At 40.6% G+C, this 21,653-nt stretch overlaps 1 protein-coding gene across 5 annotated transcripts in view; it reads right to left on the bottom strand.

The window, feature by feature from the left end:
* Positions 1-21,653, bottom strand: part of uex (metal transporter uex) — a 485,844-nt gene that overhangs the window by 294,012 nt on the left and 170,179 nt on the right. The gene's annotated exons all lie outside the window — the stretch shown is intronic.

The raw sequence follows: 21,653 nt of genomic DNA, 5'->3' as shown, positions 1-21,653 counted from the left end.
CGCTTGAATTACGGATAAAACAGTTTCTACTCTGGTAGACCCAATTTTGAAGTCAGAATTCGACAGCGCTTTGAGAAACCAAAATAGATACATGGCACCTGCAATTGGACGGCATATTCTCAGAATTACTAACTGCCTTACGAGAAACTAGCATAGCGAAGTTATTCCATTTAGTGTATAAGATGTGTGATACAAGAATATTGTTATAACTATTCCTAAGGAAGCCGGTGCTGACAAGTGTGAAAAGTACCCCACCAATAGTCTAGTATCTCACACCTGCAACATTTTAACACGTATTATTTACAGAAGAATGGAAAGACAAGTTTAAACTGAGTTGGGAGAAGATCAGTTTGGCTTCAGAAGAAATGTAGGAACACGTGAAGCAATCCTGACTTTACATCTGATCTTAGAGGATCGAATTAAGGACAAGCCCACACACATGGCGTTCGTACATCTAGAAAAGACACTGGAAAATGTTGATTGGACCAAGCTATTTGAGATTCTGGTGACGATCAGGATCAGATACCGAGAAAGAAGAATTATCTACAATCTGTACAAAAATCAGTCTGCACTAATAAGAATCGAAGACTATGAAAAAGAGGCAGCAATCCAGAAAGAAGTGAGGCAAGGCTGCAGTTATCCCCTCTCCTTGTCAATGTTTGTATAGAACAGGCGGTAAAGGAAATATAAGAGGAATTTGGAAATGGAATCACAATACAAGGAGAGGAAATCAAAACACTGAGATTTCCCGATGATATTATTTTATCTGAGTCTGCAGAAGATATGGAGAAATTGCTGAATGGTACGGGGAGAGTCTTCGGGAAAGTGTACAAGATGAAAAAGTAAGTCCAAAACAAAAATAATGGAGTGCATTCGAACGAATTCAGGTGATGCAGGAAATATTATTTAGGAAATTAAGTCTTATAGTAAGTACTGTAGATGAATATTGTTATTTCAGCAGTAAAATAACTAACGACGGCGGAAGTAAGGATGACATAAAATGCAGACTTAGCACAAACAAGGAAGGCCTATCTTAACGAAAGAAATTTGTTCATTTCGAACATTGATAGAGGAATTAGAAAGATGTTTTTGAAGACTTTCGTTTGGACCGTGGCATTGTGTGGAAAGGAAATAAGGATGATAAGTAGCTCAGAAGAGTAGATCGAATCATGAATGAAGAGAGAGTGAATCACCGAGCGAGTTGGCCGTGCGGTTAGGAGCGCGCAGCTGTGAGCTCGCATCCGGGAGATAGTGGGTTCGAACCCCACTGTCGGCAGTCCTGAAACAGGTTTTCCGTGGCTTCCCATTTTCACACCAGACAAATGCTGGGGCTGTACCTTAAGGCCACGGTCGCTTCCTTCCCATTTCTAGGCCTTTCATGTCCTATCGTCGCCATAAGATCTGTGTCGGTGCGACGTAAAACAAATAGCAAAAAAAAAAAAAAAAAAAAAGAGTGAATCGAATTGATGAGAGGAGATCGATTTGGCTAAATTTGACGAGAAGATAGGACACACCTTAGGACACCCAAGACTTGTTCGGCTGATTTTAAGGGAAGTGTAGGCGGTAAGAACTGTAGGGGTAGACCAAGGTATGACAAGCAGATTAGAGTAGATGTAGGATGTAGTGTTTACGTAGAAATGTAAAGGTTAGCACAGGATAGTGTGTCATGGAGAGCTGCATCAAACGTGTCTATGGATTGATGGCTCAAACAACATGAAAGTGAGTCTACCTCATTGTCTAGGACTAGTGTGTGCCTCTTTAGCAGGCAGGCGACATGGCACGGGCTGAAAGTCTCACAAGGGTACTAGCGCTATTCTCTAACACGTCGTAACTGTGTGACGTCAAGACACAAAAGCCGAAATGAGGTACGATCAATATCATGCTGGATTACGGGAGCTGTACCACATGCAATTTAAACTTTCCAATCCGATACACAGGAATGACGTTACCGAGATCGATACACGATAATAGCGTTTAAGTTGATCTAGGTCAGGGGTTCGGAGCATCGCGGTTAGCAGTCCTGCATATTTCTGTAGATGAAAATAATATTTATTCTCACAGAACTCACATGAATGTACTGGGCTTGTGCGCCAATCAAACTCAGTTTAACTTTGCATCATCTTACTCAAGTGAAGCTTCGTTTCTTTTTAGTATGAGTATTATTCATGTACCATTGTTCTAACAGAAATATGGAAGATGTAATGGGAACGGACGAGCCCCACGACGGGTATCTATAAAATGTTTCCTAAATTAATGCTTAAAATTATCGTACACATTATTTGCATTTACATGGTTTATGCGAGACTCCACTTACTCACCCACTCACTCATGATATCTCAACAACCACTCCTAAAGAGTGAATTTAGGATTGAGGTTTCTCGTAAGTCGTAAGTAACAGCTAAGATTTTTTTAAAACTTCAACCCCTAACGGATAAAAAATAAAGGTGTAAAACACGAAAAATGGGCAATGTTTTGTAGCGATAAGTCGTGGGCTACTGTAACTCAGTAGCATTCCCATTTCTTCCCATGGTTTTCTCTCCGTTCTGCAAGTAAGACCATATTTTGGGATGGAACAGTTCATAGCTCTGCTTCTTGTTTTGTTCTGTGAAGGATTCTATGTCGCAAAAATGTGACATAATACATTTTTTAAATATGCCAGTGGAATGTGTATGTATGGGGTAGCGGTTCCTTAACTGTGTGGTGGCTATCAGGAGAGATGGTAGTTGTCTCTCGTCCTCGCTTTCTTGTATACAGAACAGAGATAAGTGTAACCAAGCGATTGAAGTGAATGTAGTAAATCACGTATATTCCAGCTTGATTCTATAACACCGAATATAGTTCTTGGCTGAGATGTCGAGGTCCAACGTGTTCAATATATACGTACTTGTAAATTGATGGCAAGCGGTGAATTGTTTTCTTATGAGTTTCGTTAAAAAAAATCCCGTGTGAAGAAATATTCTGCTAGTAAGTTTATATTTTTGCTAGTGGCTTTACGTCGCACTGACACAGATAGGTCTTATGGCGACGGTGGGTTAGGGAAGGCCTAGGAGTGGGAAGAAAGCGGCCGTGGACTTAATTAAGGTACAGCCCCAGCATTTTTCTGGTGTGAAAATGGGAACACACGGAAAACCATTTTCATGGCTGCCGAAAGAGGGATTCGAACCCACTATCTCCCGGATGCTAGTAAGTAAATGCATGTACCTATTATTATTATTATTATTATTATTATTATTATTATTATTATTATTATTATTATTGATTTGCAGTCGTATTACATCAGTTGTCATAAAACATTTGCAGAATATCCTTGTCATTTGCAGTTACATTAATGGAAACATAATACTCTGTATGTCAATTAGAATTTGTTTAAAGGTATTTCTAAGTCTTCCCGGTGGATGTTTCCCTTCAATGAAGTCTTCTATTGCAGTTCTCATTAAATTGTAGTGGCGTATTGTGTGACGCCATAATGCAACACAACGGTTACGGACTGTGCGAAGGATTTATCTCCGTTGGATCACAGTGTCTAGAGCTCTGGCGTTTGACATCTCCACGCCACATTTACCATCTTAAGGTAGCACCACAGCTCAAAGGCTTTAAGACGGTTCTTTTCATTGATATTCAGTGTCCACGTTTCACAGGCATGCAATGCAACTGTCAATACAAAAACATGTACTATTCTCATTCGGAGGGAAATACTACAACCTGTGAATATAAAGTTTGGTGAATAGTCCTGTACTATCAACATAGATGAACAATGCACGACAGTGACCTTACTGTCCTTCGAAATAGTCCCCTCCCATAACTATGCAATGCTGAGATCGGCGATACATGTCCTGGAAACTTTGCAAGAAGGCTTCATTTGGGATGGTGTTCAAAAGCCTCGTCAAGTTTCGTTGGATGTCAGGAATATAGTAAAATCTCTTTCCTTTCAAACCGAGTTTGAGTCGTAGGAATAGGAAGAAGTCTGGAGGATTGAGATCTGGCGAATATGGGAGATGTTCAAGTTGCAACACCCCCTGTTTTGCCATGAACTGTTTGACGATGTTAGCTGTGTGTGGGCGGGCGTTGTCATGGACAGAAAACCATGAACCTTGTTGTGCATACTGGGGTCGTACCCTGCGTAGACGTTTCATGAAACGGGTCAAAATTTCAATGTACCGTGCAGCATTCAACGTCGTTCCCTCAGGTAGAAATTCCTTGTGGATAATGCCTTGACTATCGAAAAAGGTGAGGAGCATCGTTTTGATGCATGACTTTTCGGTTCTGACCTTTTTCCGACGAGGGGATCCCGGAGAACGCCATTCCATGCTTTGCCGTTTCGTTTCAGGGTCGTACCTGAGACACCAGGTTTCATCCTCAGTGACGACACAGTTCAAGAAATTTGGTGTCGCATCCGCTGTTTCGACAAAATCCTGTGAAGCCTGTAAACGTGCCTGCTTCTGATCGTTAGTCAAGTGATGTGGCACAAGACGAGAACACGTTTTCCTCTTCCCTAACTTCTGGGTAACGATTTGTCGCACGGATTCACGGTTAATCTGCAGTTCATCCGCTATCATGCGCATAGTTAATCACCGATCGCTCGTGATAAATGTCCTCACCTCAATGATTTCGTCACTGACAGCGGTCGCCGGTCTTCCGCTACGGGGGTTGTCAGAAACACTTTCCCGGCCTCCTCGAAAACGGGCGAACCACTCGTACACACAGCTTAAAATAAAACTGTACATTGATCTTTTGGTCGTTCATATTCCTGTTCGCAGTTCAGAATCAACGCACTAAACACGCACTGTGTCAAACAGGTCTTATGCGGCGCACACACACGATGCTCGACTGAACGTTGGGAACAGGTGGTCAAAACCTGCTGCTACGCAGGTGCAGCGTTGTGTGTCGCCAGTGTTGCCGGATCGACCGTTCTGACTTCATTCACCGAACTTTATTGTCACGGGTTGCATGTAGACTGGTACACAGTAATTTCCTCTTCTGCATACAAGCTGTTTTCACCTGAGCAATAAGGAATTGTCTTCCGTCTTCTGTAATCTCTGGTAACACATTTGGTGTTCATTCGACAAAATTAAAACTCACCTATAGACACTCAAGAGATTCGGCTTACTGTGCCATTGAGTAGGCCTAAGGTAAAACGGAACGGCAAGCAGCCAGATGGAGTCAAATTAGAATGCTTGCACACGGTAGCTGAGGTCATATTATTATTATTATTATTATTATTATTATTATTATTATTATTATTATTATTATTATTATTATTATTATTATTACCTGGTGTGCCCGTGCTTCGCTAAGGAATGACCAGGCCGCACACAGCCGTGAACACTCCTCTGCCGTATTCCGTTAAGTTTGAACACTGCTCATTCGGCGCCCAGCTCCATGGCTAAATTGTTAGCGTGCTGACCTTTGGTCACAGGGGTCCCGAGTTCGATTTCCTGCAGGGTCGGGAATTTTAATCATCATTGGTTAATTTGTATGGCACTGGGGCTAGGTGTATGTGTCGTCTTCATCATCATTGCATCCTCACTACGACGCAGAGGTTGCCTACGGACGTCAAATCAAAACACCTGCACCAGGCGAGCCGAACATGTCCTCGAATACACCCGGCACTAAAAGCCATACGCCATTTCATTTTTTATTCCAATCGGCGCCTCAGAGTGGGGCTTAAATAGCTGGATGAACCCCAGTGTGTTACGTACCAACAGTTATCACGAATTCATGAACCCGAGGAATGGCATACCTTGTTAAAACAGTTATGTAACTCCCCAACTATTTCCCACCAATATTGGCGTAGGCTGTTTTACTCGGCACGCAGCAGTAATACATCTAACGGAGGTGAATTGCAGCAGAGGAGAGAATGCAAATCACAGCAAACAATGGTCAATGTAAAGTTTATGTCGATAAATTTTATGAGCTTTCGATATTGTAGGCCTTCACACTTAGTTCTCTTCCGACTCTGTGATATTAGGGTTGCTGTTTGAGTCATCAGTCCACAGACTGGTTTGATGCAGCTCTCCATGCCACCCTATCTGTACTAACCTTTTCATTTCTACGTAACTGCTGCATCCTCTAATCCGCTTGTCATATTCATACCTTGGTCTACCCCTAGCGTTCTCACCGACTACACTTCCCTCAAAAACCAACTGCACAAGACCTGGGTGTCTGAAGATGTGTCCTATCATTCTATCTCTTCTTCTCATCAAATTTAGCCAAAACGATCTCCTCTCACCAATTCGATTCAGTATCTCTTCATTCGTGATTCGATCTATCTCACCTTCAGCATTCTTCTGTAACACCACATTTCAACAGCTTCTATTCTTTCTGAGCTAGTTATCGTCCATGTTTTACTTCCATACAATGCCACGCTCCAGACGAAAGTATTCAAAAAGATCTTTCTAATTCCAAGTGAGCAAGTAGTTTCTTTTCTTAAGAAAGGTCTTCTTTGCTTGAGCTAGTCTGCATTTTATGTCGTCCTTACTTCTGCCATCATTAGTTATTCCACTATCCAAGTAACAATATTCAGTTACTTTTAAGATCTCATTTCCTAATCTAATATTTCCTGCATCACCTGACTTCGTTCGACTGCACTCAATTACTTTTGTTTTCGATTTATTTTCATCTTGTACTCCTTAACCAATACTCTGTCAATAACATTCAGCAATTTCTCCAGATCTTCTGCAGGCTCAGATAAAATAATATCATCAGCAAATCTCAGTGTTTTGATTTCCTCTCCTTAGATTATGATTCCCTTCTCAAATTCCTCTTTGATTTCCTTTACTGCATCTTCTATATAAACAGTGAAAAGGAGGGGGGAGACAAACTTCAGCCTTGCCTCACTCCTTTCTGGATTGCTGCCTCTTTTTCAAAGCCCTCGATTCTTATCACTGCAGACTGATATTTATACAACTTGTAGATTATTCTTCGTTCTCGTTACCTGATACCGATCACCTTCAGAATCTCAAATAGCTTGGTCCAATCACCATTATCAAATGCCTTTTCTACGAGTAGATCTACGAACGCCATGTATGTGGACTTGTCCTTAATTCGATCCTCTACGAACAGACGTAAAGTCAGGATTGCTTCACGTGTTCGAACATTCCTTCTGAAGCCAAACTGATCTTCTCCCAACTCAGTTTCAACTTGTTTTTCCATTCTTCTGTAAATAACACGTGTTAAGATTTTGCAGGCGTAAAATACTAAACTAATGGTACGGTAGTTTCCACACTTGTCAGCACCGACATTCTCGGGAATAATTAATAATCAGAAACATACATTTTAGCTGGCTAAATGGTCGTTAAGACCGAAAGCCAAAATATTTGATTAAAAAATTAAGTGCAAAACAGGAATACTTACCCCATGATGGTGAGAAGAAAACATCAGCAAAAGAAGAAAATAAATAAATAAATAAATAAATAAATAAATAAATACATAAATAAATAAATAAATAAATAAATAAATAAATAAGAACAAAAGTTTTAAAAAGTTGTTCTCCTGCCTCTTGGCTCTCAAGTCTTTCCACCATCATCTGTATTTAGTTCTGTCCCGTGCCAGTTGTCTTGCTTCGTTTCTGCCTTTTCGTCGGTACTTTGTAATTTCACAGACCATGTGATCCCACTCCATCCGTGGCCGTCCGTTTCTTCTCGTTCCCTCAAGTGTAGCTCAGCACTTTAGTTTTCCTTTTCAGCATACATATGGACTAGATGGCTGAACTATCTGAGTGACCACTTATATCAATGTTATTCACTGCAATGTCACCTCAAGCTATTCCCTAACCGCTTTGTTCCGTATTCTCTCTCCTAGTTGTGCTGACAACTCGAAGGAAAATCCAAAATCTCGTCCAAGCCGTAGGTGGAGCGCCGGCATGAGATGAGGGATTGCCTGTTGTGGTTAAAGTACAGTAAGAACTTCGTGTGCCCTGATATCGCTAGGCCCTAGAGGAACTCCGAAAAGTGACGGCTAACAGGGCTGTGGTGAAATTATATGAAGTCCACGGTTCGGAAGGCAGATGAAATTTTTAAAAAAGAAATAAATGGAGTACAACCTGGCTTAAACGGACCCTCTGTTAAGCGGAAATTTTTCTCTTAAAGGAAAAATTACGTCAGTCCCTTTATCTGGGCGTAAAATGTACTGCAAATCACTCTGGATTACGGAGAAATTGTCGAAAACGGAAATGGAAGCCAAAATATGCCCTTAGACGAAAAATTTCAAAACCTCCTAGTGGATCATTTAGCAAAATATTAACCACCCTGTACATTGTAGATGGTCTGTAATGCAAGGAGAGCTACTGCATATGGCACAATATAGTTCTTGCAATTTCCTCGTTAACGACCGGCACGCTATTGAAGCCTAGCTGGCCGGCTGTGTTTACATTCCTTGTCCACGGAGTGCAAGGATTTCCCCAACTGGAGACAACGTTATCAACTCTCCTTTTTAACTACTTAACCTCTAAGATTAGGCAGCGAGACTGGACAGAACTGTGTGCAGCTCTACAACACTGGAGATCTGAAAAGCGAGCCGGCTTCAGGACCGGGACGCTTCTGAAATAGTCCACGTGGACTGTCACTGACAAAGCAAGCATGCTATTGTTCAAGAACCATCTGCTATAGGTGACAGCAGAAGCGATTATAGACAGTCATAAATCTGGTTACTGTCGGCGCGTAGCACTGCTTAACGTTTGGGTCGCCGGCCGTTAACGAAGAAACTGAGAGAACCATGCATTACTTCTTACCTCCTGTGGATGGGGGACGCAGAGGCAGACGAAGAATACAACCACAGTATCCCTGCCTGCCGTAAGAAGCGACTAAAAGGGGCGACCAAGGGATGATTGAATTAGAACCATGAAACTACTTGTGATTAGAACTATCACGCGGGGAAAACCATGAGTCGCCTTTACTTGCAAGTAGTACCACTATGTTAGGTACACAATAGGTTTGTGATCTGTAGCAACAGTGGGTGGGTCATTATGGATTTACAGTACCCGTGATTAGTACCACTATATGCGGAACACCAAGGGCCTAGGCCCACGTTGCCTGTGCTTAGTACCGTTATGTGAGAAAAACCACGGATCTGGACGTTACGATTAATTAGTTCACCTAGGTGAGGAACAACGCGAGTTTGCGTTGCCTATGAGTGGCGCCACTATGTGAGAAACAACATAGGTCTGCGTTACCTGTGCGAGGTACAATACCTGCGAGTAGTACTATAATGTGTGGAACACCGTGAGTCTACGCTACTTTTGATTACTACCGCAACATGAGAAATACAATTATTCTACTTTACTAGCGATAAGAACCATTATGAGGGGCCGTTGACCTGGATTTTCGATCCCTTTATACAACAAGCATCATTAATTCAGGATCATGTTTTGGAAGCCGTCCCTTGGTCAGCGGTCAGCTGTGTAATAACAGCTGAGTCACTGTCCGTCCGTAATTGGCGTAAAAAGTCACACAAATTCCTCAATGGCCGTATGAACGGTTTGGTTTCATCTGGATTTTTGACTCCCATTTCGAGCAAATTCTGAAGTGGCACTATACTTCATTTCTTTTAATTTCAAGTCCGAATTTAGTTGGTGCACATTATTACACCTCCTACAGTGATATGCGTCATCACTAGACATCGAATTTATACAGCATATAAATCACCCAATCAATATAAGCATGCAAGTAAAAGTGGTGAAATGTGCATTTAAGTATGCACTTATTATCAAGCTATTGAACATGTGTGTCGAATGCAAACGTAAGATTCCTCTACTAGACTCACGCGATTCACAGACATCATGACCCTGAATAAACAACTGAATGAAAAACAAAAAATCACAATACTTACCGGTGCGGCTGTTCCACGAGTACAAACAACCCGTGCATAGTTTATGAGACGTATCAATCTATCAGTGTTTATTTTTACTTTCTGGGAAGGTGGGGCATTGCGGGTCGGATCCACTGATGGTTTTAAGTTCATAATCATTGTTCATTGTCGTCTTTTTGAATTCTAGCAGTGGATCGATTTTGGAATTATTTTTAAATTTCAGTATTGTGAATTGGATCCGCAGATTATTTTAAATTCATATTCATCCATTCATTCTTCATCATCACGTTTTGGATTCTGGTCAATGGATTAATTCTGGACTTTTAAATTGTCATTACATTTCGTCTCATTTCGTACCATTAGAGGCCGATGACCTAGCTGTTCGGCCCCTTCAAACAACAAGCATCATCGTCATTATCTCTTTCCCAGTTTTTTTTTGTTTTGGAGATTAACTGCTGGGCATTTTCTTCGACGGACTAGACCGCCTGGACAATCTATTTTTCGTACTAGATTAATCATCTCTGGAATTCAACAGCCGTTGTTCACCAAGTTCTTACCACGGGAGAAAGAAGACGAACAAAATAACGGAGTGCGGATTGAAGAAGAAAACTTATTTCACTGCCAGAGAATGTAAAGTACAATACCGGTAAGCGAACTTATTATTATGTACAGTATTACTCTACCGGTGAGAAAAGTGATTAAATTACTCAACAATTTAATGCATTTGGATCATGGCTAACGTCTTTTCAAGGTCTAGTGCAAATTAAATTAAGAATGTGCACACTATTTTTCCAGTACACCTTCAATAAAATGAAACCTGATTTTTCAGGAAAATGTCCCGGGTCCTCATGATTCCGCTTAAGATAGGTTTTGGACTAGTAAGTGATGACTAGACATCGGATATGTAAGCAAATGCATATTTTGTTTGCTGATATGCAGACCTCCAAAACCGACAAGGAAGTGTGTTTGAAGGTGAAACTGGACGAATGATTAGGTTTAATAGTGCATATATATGCATATTAATTTGGTTATATTTGGCACTGGTGCATATATTTCAAATTTCGGATTTATTGAGCCTGTTTTCACCTGTTATTATCCATATTTCAACTAGTTTTACAAGCAGCCTTCAAGAAAATGTGAAGTACTTAATTCCGTGAACTCTTTCGGCAATTCAAAGGGAACTGGCACTTATCAAGACAGCAAAATATCGTTATGTCCTTCAACGAAATCCGGGCTACGATATCATGATAGCTATAAACAAATATTTGGCTGTTGGTGATAATGTGGATCTACCAGAACGTTCAACACCTACACTCGCTCCCGAATTCAAGTACTGTCCTGTCGCATCCGTAGATGTAGATATATCATTCTCCGCAATGAAGCAGACAAACGCCACAGATTTATACCAGAAAACTTGGAGAATACTGCTGTAGTGTACTGCAAAGCAAATTATGGACAGGAAAAGTACGGTGTGCAGTGTAAAATGAAGGAGGAATTTGTATTTGTGTGTGTTTCTTCACGTTTGTGGGTTTTTACCCGGTTTTCTTACAACCATATTAAATGATTTATAATGTGTATTAATAATTAACACACTGTGTCTTATCTGTGTCAGCGTACCGGCCTTCGGTTCAGAGGGTCCCGAGTTCGATTCCCGGCCGGGTAGGGGATTTTAATCGCTTCTGATTAATTCTTCTGGCCCAGGGACTGGGTATTGGTGTCCATCCCAACACTCTCCTCTTCATATTCAGACAACAAATCACACTACCAACCAGCACAGAAACACGCAATAGTGATTACATCTCTCCATAGGGTTGGCGTCAGGAAGGGCATTCGGTCGTAAAACAGGGCCAAATCCACATGTATGCCGCAGTTCGCACCCGCGACCCCACATGTGTGGGAAAAGCAGTAGGAAAAGAAGAAGACAATGTGTCTTATCTAGGACACCGGTGCATATTGTTTTCACAATAAACACTGATAGATTGATACGTCTCAAACTATGCACGGGTTGTTTACTTACGAGCCTAAAAAAAAAATGAAGTATAGTTATGGTGATTTTTTGTTTTGTTTTTTCATTCGGTTGTTTATTTATGATCATGATTTTATGTATTGGTGTCTGTGAATCACGTGACTCTAGTAAAGGAATCTTACGTTTGCATTTGACACACATGTTCAATAGCTTGAAAATAAGTGCATACTTAAATGCTCATTTCACCACTTTTAGTTGCATGCTTATATTGATCGGGTGATTTATATGCTGTATAAATCCGATGTCTAGTGATGACCCATATCACTGTAGGAGGTGTAATAATATGCACCAACTAAATTCGGGCTTCAAATTATATAACTTACGAGCCTCAAAAAAAATGAAGTATAGTGCCACTTCCGCATTTGCTCGAAATGGGAGTCAAAAAGTTCCAGATGAAATCAAACGAGGGTGTCTGTAGAAAGTCCCGTAGATGCGAACCTCGGTTCGCTCAATGAGAGCAGTCGGTCATTGTTACTGTTTGAACTAATCGATGTGATGTAAAAACTGACACCAGTACAGGACAAGAAATGTCGCAAATTAAATCTTCAATTATATAATAACAGCTGAATCACTGTCCGCCCGTGATTGGCGTAAAAAGTCACAACTTCCTCAATGGCCGTAGGAGCGGTCAAGCCACAATATAAACGGTGTTTTATACTTAATAAACACGAAGGTGTAGCGATATTATATTTCCTTTTTCATGTTGTATTACTACGTTACATTAAACGTCTCGGACTACTGAATTTAATAAAAATTCAAACTGCCTGAGATGTTTTAGAGGATATAGGAGGGGAAATCCGAATCTGCTTATAATTTGCTTATAAACAGGACAGTCAAACTTTACGTTTTACAGAGGTTTAATGCTTACTCTCCTGGCAGGTAAACTGCACGGAAAAACATATGGGGATAGAACCCATCCTGACCCACTAACAATAAGAAAGGACACTTTGTGCTAAGAGTCTTCATTTATAAACATCTTCTTGATGTAGTAGTACTAGTAGTAGTAGCAGTAGTAGTACAATCTGTTTTACGTCACAGCGACACTGATAGGTCTTATGGCAACGATGGGATAGGAAAGAGCCAGGAGTAGGGAAGAAATGACCGTGGCCTTAATTAAGGTAGAGCCCCGGCATTTGTCTGGTGTGAAAATGGGAAACCACGGAAAACCATATTCAGGGCTGCCGATAGTGGGATTCGAACTCACTATCTCCCGAATGCAAGCTGACAGCTACGTGACCCAAACCGTGCGGCCAATTGTTCGACGCGTAGCCAGGATCGGCCGAGGGGAGGGGGGTTACAGTTTCATGATAGAGCACAATGAAGGTGCTTGTGCATGTGTGGTGCGCGCATGCAAGACTTGCCATTATGACACCGATACAAGTGAATTATGTAGATATTTAGACTGCAGTACACTACAAAATCTTACATTAAAATACAGAACAAGAACAATACGATCAAGGTTAACAGTTTTTCAGCGAATGGTATGTTCAGTTTACAATCAAAAATCCAACTTTCAACGCTACTTAGAAAATGTATTCAACAGATCTGTTGGTTTTCTGTGGTTTCCCATTTTCAAACCAGTCAAATGCTGGGGCTCTACCTTAATTAAGGACACGGTCATTTCTTTCCCATTCCTATCCCTTTCCTATCCCATCGTCGCCATAAGACCTATCTGTATCGGCGTGACGTAAAGCAAACTGTAATACTACTACATCATCGATAAGATTTTTATAAATGAAGACTCTTAGCACAAAGTGTCCTTTCTCATTGTTAGTGGGTCACCCCTGAGTGGGTTCTATCCCCGATATGTTTTTCCGTGCTGTTCACGTCTGGAGAGTAACTGTTCAGTATGCTTCTGATACTTGGTGTGTCTATCGACAACATATCAAGGTTATATAGTATCCACCTGAAATGTTTCAGATCAATCCTGCGCATCAAATGGAATTATTACGTCAGAAATACTGATGGACTTCGAGGGACAAACTTATTAGAAATGGAGACAGTCGTCACAAAAAAAAAAAAAAAAAAAAATCAATCACGGTGTACGGGACATGTTTTCCGGATGCAAAACCACCAGCTACCTAAAAATATTTTGTACGGTGGAAGAAGGGTCGTCGGACAGAAATTTCGATTCAAAAATGTCCTGAAGCGTAGTGTTGATCTCGAGTGTTTGGCTGGTGATCGTTTCAAATGGTATCGCATAATTAATTACGCTTTCGGAAAGGAGCGCCTGCAGATACTGGATAACAAACAGGATGAAATGAAGAACAGGCAGGGATCGATGATCTAGATGTTAGGTCCAATTAAACAATAATAATCACCATCATGAAGATTCTTCAGTGTACCACCTCTCACAGTCACTTCAAAACAAAACCGGATTCAGGAACCACAAATGGGCACCCATTCCCATGAATATTTCGCATTCCATTACTCTTTATCATATGGACCATCAAATTCAAAATGTTTCACTCTCAGGCTTTTAGCCTTCGTGTTAACAACTGCCATGAATTCAAAGCAGAATCTTAAACTAATTCATTGAAGATGTTTGAAATGGAGTATTTTTTCCAAATAGTATTGCGATCAAGATTTCAACTGTATCTTTGGTACAATTCAACAATATTGTGATTATTATTAGACGTAATAATATCTTTCAATAAAAACTGGACAGGCTTTGACTGCCTTAATAAATAAATAACCACTAAATAATCGACATAGGTTTAAATAATCAGGCATCGCACTCTGGTTTTCTGTCCCACGAATAGACACTGAAACAAACCACGGAGTTTGTCATGTCGACGCGTATAGCGTAGCGAATTCAGCATTTATCTACAATTGAAACTTCTCATCTGCGATCGAAACTAATATTTTTGGAAACTTGAGGATTATCCTCACCCTTAATATACGACACCGTTACGCTACTTTACAAGATGTACGTGAAATTATATGAATGATGCCGTCAGGTGGAAACTCGTTCCCTGTGCGGTCCGCATTCACTAGATACAAGATGCACATCCAATAAGGCGATAATGAGATTCATCAACAAGCCGAGAACTCAGGTGCAGAGCTTTCCTAAGCAACTTTTAAGGTGAGCTCTGGCCCGAAGACCGATCCGAGTTCTGACACGTGCCAGCAATGTTCTCTCGATTGACACGGGGTATCATGGCGAACAATATTGTACTACATGGATTCCCTCTTCATTCGTGATATAATTCATTGCCTCGTGCCAGAACTGCACGTCGCATGTCTCGACTAATTGGTGAATCTCTTTTTGTGGTTGATCGCCACGCTGAGTTGGGGGCGTGGTTGGGGCCCCCTGAAGTACACCAGCTAACCATCGTAGATGGAGCTCTGGGTGTTATGTGCATCATAAAATATGAAGGTAATGTACAATGTGAAGCATATAAAAACATGAATATATGTCCGGAAATGTGAATGTAATGTAGATTGTGCAGCAAATACAAAATTCATTAATATTATGTTGTTCTCTCATTGTGTAGATACACAATAGCCGTGATCACTATTAGAGGTAATAATATCCTTCAGTCAAAACTGCACAAGGTTAGACTGCCTAACCACAATATAATTATCCAAGAGGTCTTCCTTTCGACTGAATAAATAATTGTCATGTTCAACTAAGTGAAATGAAATAACTTGGAAATCCAAAGAATGACATGTTCAGACAAGATGGTTGAGGTATTTTATCTCTCTCAGCACATCTGCGCTTGTGTTAAACCATCTCACTCGGTTTATTCGAGCATGTATTGTCTCTCAGGAACATGCAAACCAAGCGAGGCAGTAGCGGCGATTGGGAATTAGAAGTGTGTGTGTGTGTGGGGGGGGGGATATACAGACAACAGAAAGTAGCCGGGTTGAGTGATATATCGGGCGAGGGGGGGGGAGGGTTATACACATCAAAACTGAACAAAAATGCTATAAAATGGTAAGTTTTTTGAGATTTTGATTCAATACTATACAATAAAACTTTCATCAAAGAAACAATACTACACACGTATTACAATTAAATAGAAGTATGGCATGATTATAAAATTAAAATATTCAGTATTTGACTACACTCTAAGAAATCAACAGACAATATTAAAGAGACTGCCAGACTGACGAATGCACGCGACAAGCAGGTGAATCATACCTCAGTGTTCACGACCTTGGCAAAAAATATACCCCGGTTACCCTTCCTCATAGGATTTGCGAAATCTCCACTACTTGTTGTGGCGCTATAAAAATCGGTTAGCCGCGACGAACATTTTGTGCGTATTTTCGATAATTTTGTTAATAATTAAAAATTTTCACAAATTGTTTTTATAATAATTCCTAGTTTTAGCCGGCTAAAATGGAATAAAAATGTAATGTTTTCTCTACAAAGTGGGGGGGGCTGTCCCCCCCCTCCCTCGCCCCCCTTAGTCGCCGCAACTGAAGCGTGGTAGTTTGTGCCAGGGAGATACCTGTAGATGATGCCATGCACTCAACGGCTTTTTCAGAGACTGTACATTTTACAGTGCGAATGAAGTGACGAGGAGAATTGAAAACAACGCTACTAAAAATAAAAAATACTGAACCATTTTGTCTAAACAGCGGTGTATGCTAGCATACCAGCGATAATTTGTTACCAACTTGACCACTGTCTGTTGCTTTAAGTACGCCGATCTTACATGTTGGCTTTAAATGAGGGCCAAGGAGCACAACAGCAATCTTCTCCGTCAATTTTTGCATCCATTTTTTCCAATGACCATGTTGATTTTATTCAGTAGCGTAGCCAGGATCGGGCGATGGGGGACTTAGAGTTACGAAATGATAGAACACAATGAAGACTTGTGTGATTATAAGGACACTGATAAAATTGAATTATGGTGATATTCAGCCGGGCTGAATGGCTCAGACGATTGAGGCGTTGGCCTTCTGACCCCAACTTGGCAGGTTCGATCCTGGCTCAGTCCGGTGGTAGGCCTATTTCAAGGTGCTCAAATTCGCTAGTCTCCTGTCGGTAGATTTACTTCCACGTAAAAAAAAACTCCAGTGCAGTGGCGGTTCGTGCATGAAGGGCTTTAGGGCGGCGCCCCGCCGCTTTTTCAAAAACATTAACGTTATTTCACTCTGTAAATGATTACATAAAGAGATGGACAAATGTAGCGAAATCGAACTTATGTGGTGCGATATTCAATTATACAATGTTACCTTTATTATTTCGGCTGTAACATTTTCCTTTTCTATTTTCAAGAAAATGGTATAGGCTTTCAGACCGTGGCTGCTGTCCAGCACGCATGACGTTTCCTCTTTAGTCGTGAGGCGCTCGGACTGTGGCAGCAGAGCCCTGAGTCGGTCCCTAGACATGGCTAGTGTGCGCGGAGTGTGGGAGTAGCCTGGAAGGACGATGAGGGCTTGTCAGGGGAAGGAAGAGTAACTGCGATTAAAAATACCGAGCTTTACATCAAGAACTGCAGGATAGAAAAGCAAATGTATGGATAGATTCTTACCAAACAGACGGCACGATGACACCAGAATGGATGAATTCTGACTACGAACTGAGGCATACCATAACGCGCTTCTTATTAAATGTTCATAAAACTATTGAAAAGGGCAGGCAAAGCAATGTGACTACGACAGGCATATCAAGACGAGTTATCTGACCTATTATAACGGATGCTGTGGAGCAGTACGGGTCCACTAATTATTATTATTATTATTATTATTATTATTATTATTATTATTATTATTATTATTATTATTATTATTATTATTGAAAATGAAAACCTACAACCTGTTTTCCAGTCATTGACCGGGTCAGGGATGTAATGAATGAAACATATATAGGCTATTATTACAATGGGGTCGCCACTCCCAAGGTGATTTATTAATGGGTGATAAATGCTATGAAATGATAATGGAGAGTGTTGCTGGAATGAAAGATGACAGGGAAAACCGGAGTACCCGGAGAAAAACCTGTCCCGCCTCCGCTTTGTCCAGCACAAATCTCACATGGAGGCACCGGGATTTGAACCACGGTATCCAGTGGTGAGAGGTCGACGCGCTGCCGTCTGAGCCACGGAGGCTTTGTTGTTGTTATTATTATTATTATTATTATTATTATTATTATTATTTGTACTTTACCAAGCAAGTTGGTTACGCAGTAAGAGTTGTGTAGCTGTGAGCATGCATTCGGAAGATGTGGGTCAACACCATCGTCGCCAGCCTTGTAGATACTTCACCCCCCCCCCCCCCAGTTTCCACTTTTTACACCAGGATTTGGGCTATCCTTCATTAAGGCCACGACTGTTTGTTAACTTTGTTACCTTCCCACGCCTAGCCTTTTCCCATCCCAATATCGTAAAAAACCTGTGGGTGTTATGAGTGATATCTAGAAGCATGATTTATTCGCTTTAAATTATGTTCGATTTCGCGGAAAAGAAAATTGTCATCGTTATTTCGCGAAATAGGGCTGACCCCATAGCTTTAATTTCGATTTAATCCTTTCCTAAAGTTATTCATAATAGTTTAATTCGTGAGATTTGTGAATTATTTATGTGAAAAATAAATAAAGAGAAGCAATATTGCTAACAGTTTTCCTTTCTAATCTTGATTAGAACTATACTATTTTTAAACAATTTTTGTTTTGCGTCACACCGACACAGATAGGTCTTACGGCGACGATGGGATAGGAAAGGCCTAGGAGTGGGAAGGAAGCGACCGTGGCCTTAATTAAGGTACAGCCCCAGCATTTGCCTGGTGTGAAAATGGGAAACCACGGAAAACCATCTTCAGGGCTGCCGACAGTGGGTTCGAAACCCACTATCTCCCGGATGCAAGTTCACAGCTGCGCGCCCCTAAACGCGCGGCCAAGTCGCTATAAGATAGCCTTAATCAAGATTACATAACAAGTTACCCTTTCATCCTACATGGCCATAGCTTTCACTCTATAGGGGCATACGATTAAGGGGTTTTATAGAATATTAATACGAAGAGATACTTCTGTCAAAATGAGAACTCGTTATTCTGTCTTCTGTTTCCCTTCATACACGTGATATTGGAATACAATTTCAAGATCGTTATTTTCCATGAATTTCGCTCCCTTTTCGCACTTACGGAAAACAAGTAAATTTCGTTTTAAACTGGCCTTGTCGCTTAAATTCCCTGTAATTCGCGAAAACAAAATCACTAGTTTCTTAACCAGAATCATATAATTTATTAAGATACTTCAAAATCGCTTCAAAATATTTTTTGCCGCGTTTATCGTTAATGCGAAAAAAAAAAAAAAGCATGTACTGTATCTAGTAATATCAAACTGCTAGCATTAACAAATTTAAAATGTAGTATATATTTTACTATACGATATGTTGTATCTGCATTGAGCGATTGCCTAGCAGACGCAGTAAAGATGTGCTCGATTCACCCGGGGATGGATTCGATTCGATTCCCCGAAAGGAAGTCGAGAAATTTAGAAACGAGAGTTCCACTTCTGAGTAAGAGATTCACTCAGCTACACCAAAACTGAGTATGAAGTTAATTCATGGCACCAAAGCCAGTCGAGCACAGAGCTAATCGCTCTTTTTTTAAATTTTTAATATAAGTTGATTTACGTCGCACCGACACAGATAGGTCTTATGGCGACGAAGGGACAGAAAATGGCTAGGCGGCCGTGGCCTTAACTAAGGTACAGCCCCAGCATTTGCCTGGTGTGAAAATGGGAAACCACGGAAAACCATCTTCAGGGCTGCCGACAGTGGGGTTCGAACCCACTATCTCCCGAATACTGAATACTGGCCGCACTTAAGCGACTGCAGCTATCGAGCTCGGTGCTAATCGCTCTATCTCACTCTGTGCCGAGGTTACGAGGCTATTCCGCCGAAGGCCTTCATGGACTGTACGGAGATGACTTTGCTCTTTTGTTTTTGTATTTGATGTAAATTGTGTGGTTAATGGTAAAGTAAATTAGTGTAAACTAAAATGCAGGTATTAGTTAACATTTCCCCTATCTCGACAAGCGAGCCGCTATGCTGTCCGTCAGGTTATGTAGTCCGCGCATCAATTAATTAGACACTCCTCCGCTAGACATTAGATCATTTTTATTTAGTACTTTTTCCGGGTTGAACCGTGTTGTTTTCTGTACATTCCACACAGTTTGCCGACGTTTCGAATAATCACTGCCTGGGAGACTGATTACATCGTATCGAGTAGGGGTATTTCAGTCGCCTTGACAAAGGATACTGCAATGTATTTGAAATGTCGGAATACTATACACAATGTATAAAAAAACCACGGTCCAACCCAGAAGAAGAACTAAGTAATTCTACACACGGTGGAAGCTTCACTTCTGAGATTACATCAGTTTGTTTCGTACCAGAACAATCATTTTCATTAAGGAATTAAATTCTTTGAACAGCTAACGAATCACAAAATGAATATAGATTTTATCACTCCTATGTTGATTAAATAATTAGTTTCTGAGACGAATTTCTCCACCACATTTTTTGTGAGAACATGACTCAGTGTGCAAGTATCAATCACTAGGATAGTACTACGCTTGACTACTGAAAGAGAACACCAGGACTGCATTTCTTACATTCAGCTTACCATTCTTTTATTTAATGGGCATGCATAACCTCTTTCGAGACTGGCATTGAGCCATTAGCACTACCGGTCTTCACGGGTGTTATCGAATCTTACAAAATATGAAAATGAAAAAAGAAAAAAAAAACATAAGGGAGAATGGTAATATCTCAGAGTAGAACGTAAGTTTTGCAGCCCTGAGATGAGAATGGGAAAAAAATACATTTATAAACAGAAACTTCGCAGTAGCCTTCGGCATCACATACTGTAACTAAATTCCATGTATACGTTCATGCTTAATAAAAAGTATTTGTCTATGTCACAGCAAAAAGAAATGAAAAGTATTTTCGTAACCGGAGTGCAAAAACCTTTTAAAAGTCACACTGTAATTCAGTGCTATCTGAATTTTTCACTCTTTATCAGATTCGTTGTTCTATTTTATATACTTACAAACTCATTTTCTTCCTTTTTTTTTTTTTTTTTGGGATTACGACATCATGGCCAACAGCCCCATGTACTAAAAACGTAGGAATTTTTTTGATGAACTGTACGGCTATGGAGCCTGGTGAATGTATGTGTAATAACTTAAGATTACGACTAAAATCCAGTAAGTTAGGTAGCCAACCATCCCGGCATTGCCTAGCAGCTGAAGTGGAAAGTTCGCAGAAATAAACACGACTATGAGACCTAGGGTGGATTTTTACAGAATTCCTATTATTTGTTCTACTCACAAGACTTCAGTTCAGTTGCAAATTCGTGGTTGAAATGGAAATTAAACCCGGATGAAATGTGTGGGAAATTACTGAGGGCACTTGCTGTGATCTTCGTGTTGTATTTTCCATTAAAACGATTTCATTATACATCTATCAATTAGTACGAATTGATAACTGTGGTGTAACATGGTCAAAGCAAATCGACTGTACACACTACAAAGGTTTGGTTTTCTCCACTCAAGCACGACTAATTGCTTTGAAGAGACGGACAATATAAACTGTTGAACATCCTCTTCCAAGGCACTTTACGCAAACATTTTACGTCTTTCACTATATGCTGAGCAATGTGGTTTTGTTATCCAGCACTGAAGATCTGCAATTACTGATTTTAAATATGTACTGTTTTTTTTTTTTTTGCTAGGGGCTTTACGTCGCACCGACACAGATAGGTCTTATGGCGACGATGGGATAGGAAAGGCCTAGGAGTTGGAAGGAGGTGGCCGTGGCCTTAATTAAGGTACAGCCCCAGCATTTGCCTGGTGTGAAAATGG

This window comes from Anabrus simplex, chromosome 1 (genome assembly GCF_040414725.1).
Source record: "Anabrus simplex isolate iqAnaSimp1 chromosome 1, ASM4041472v1, whole genome shotgun sequence".
NCBI classification, from domain to species: domain Eukaryota; kingdom Metazoa; phylum Arthropoda; class Insecta; order Orthoptera; family Tettigoniidae; genus Anabrus; species Anabrus simplex.
This window is presented reverse-complemented; position numbering and strand designations above follow the sequence as displayed.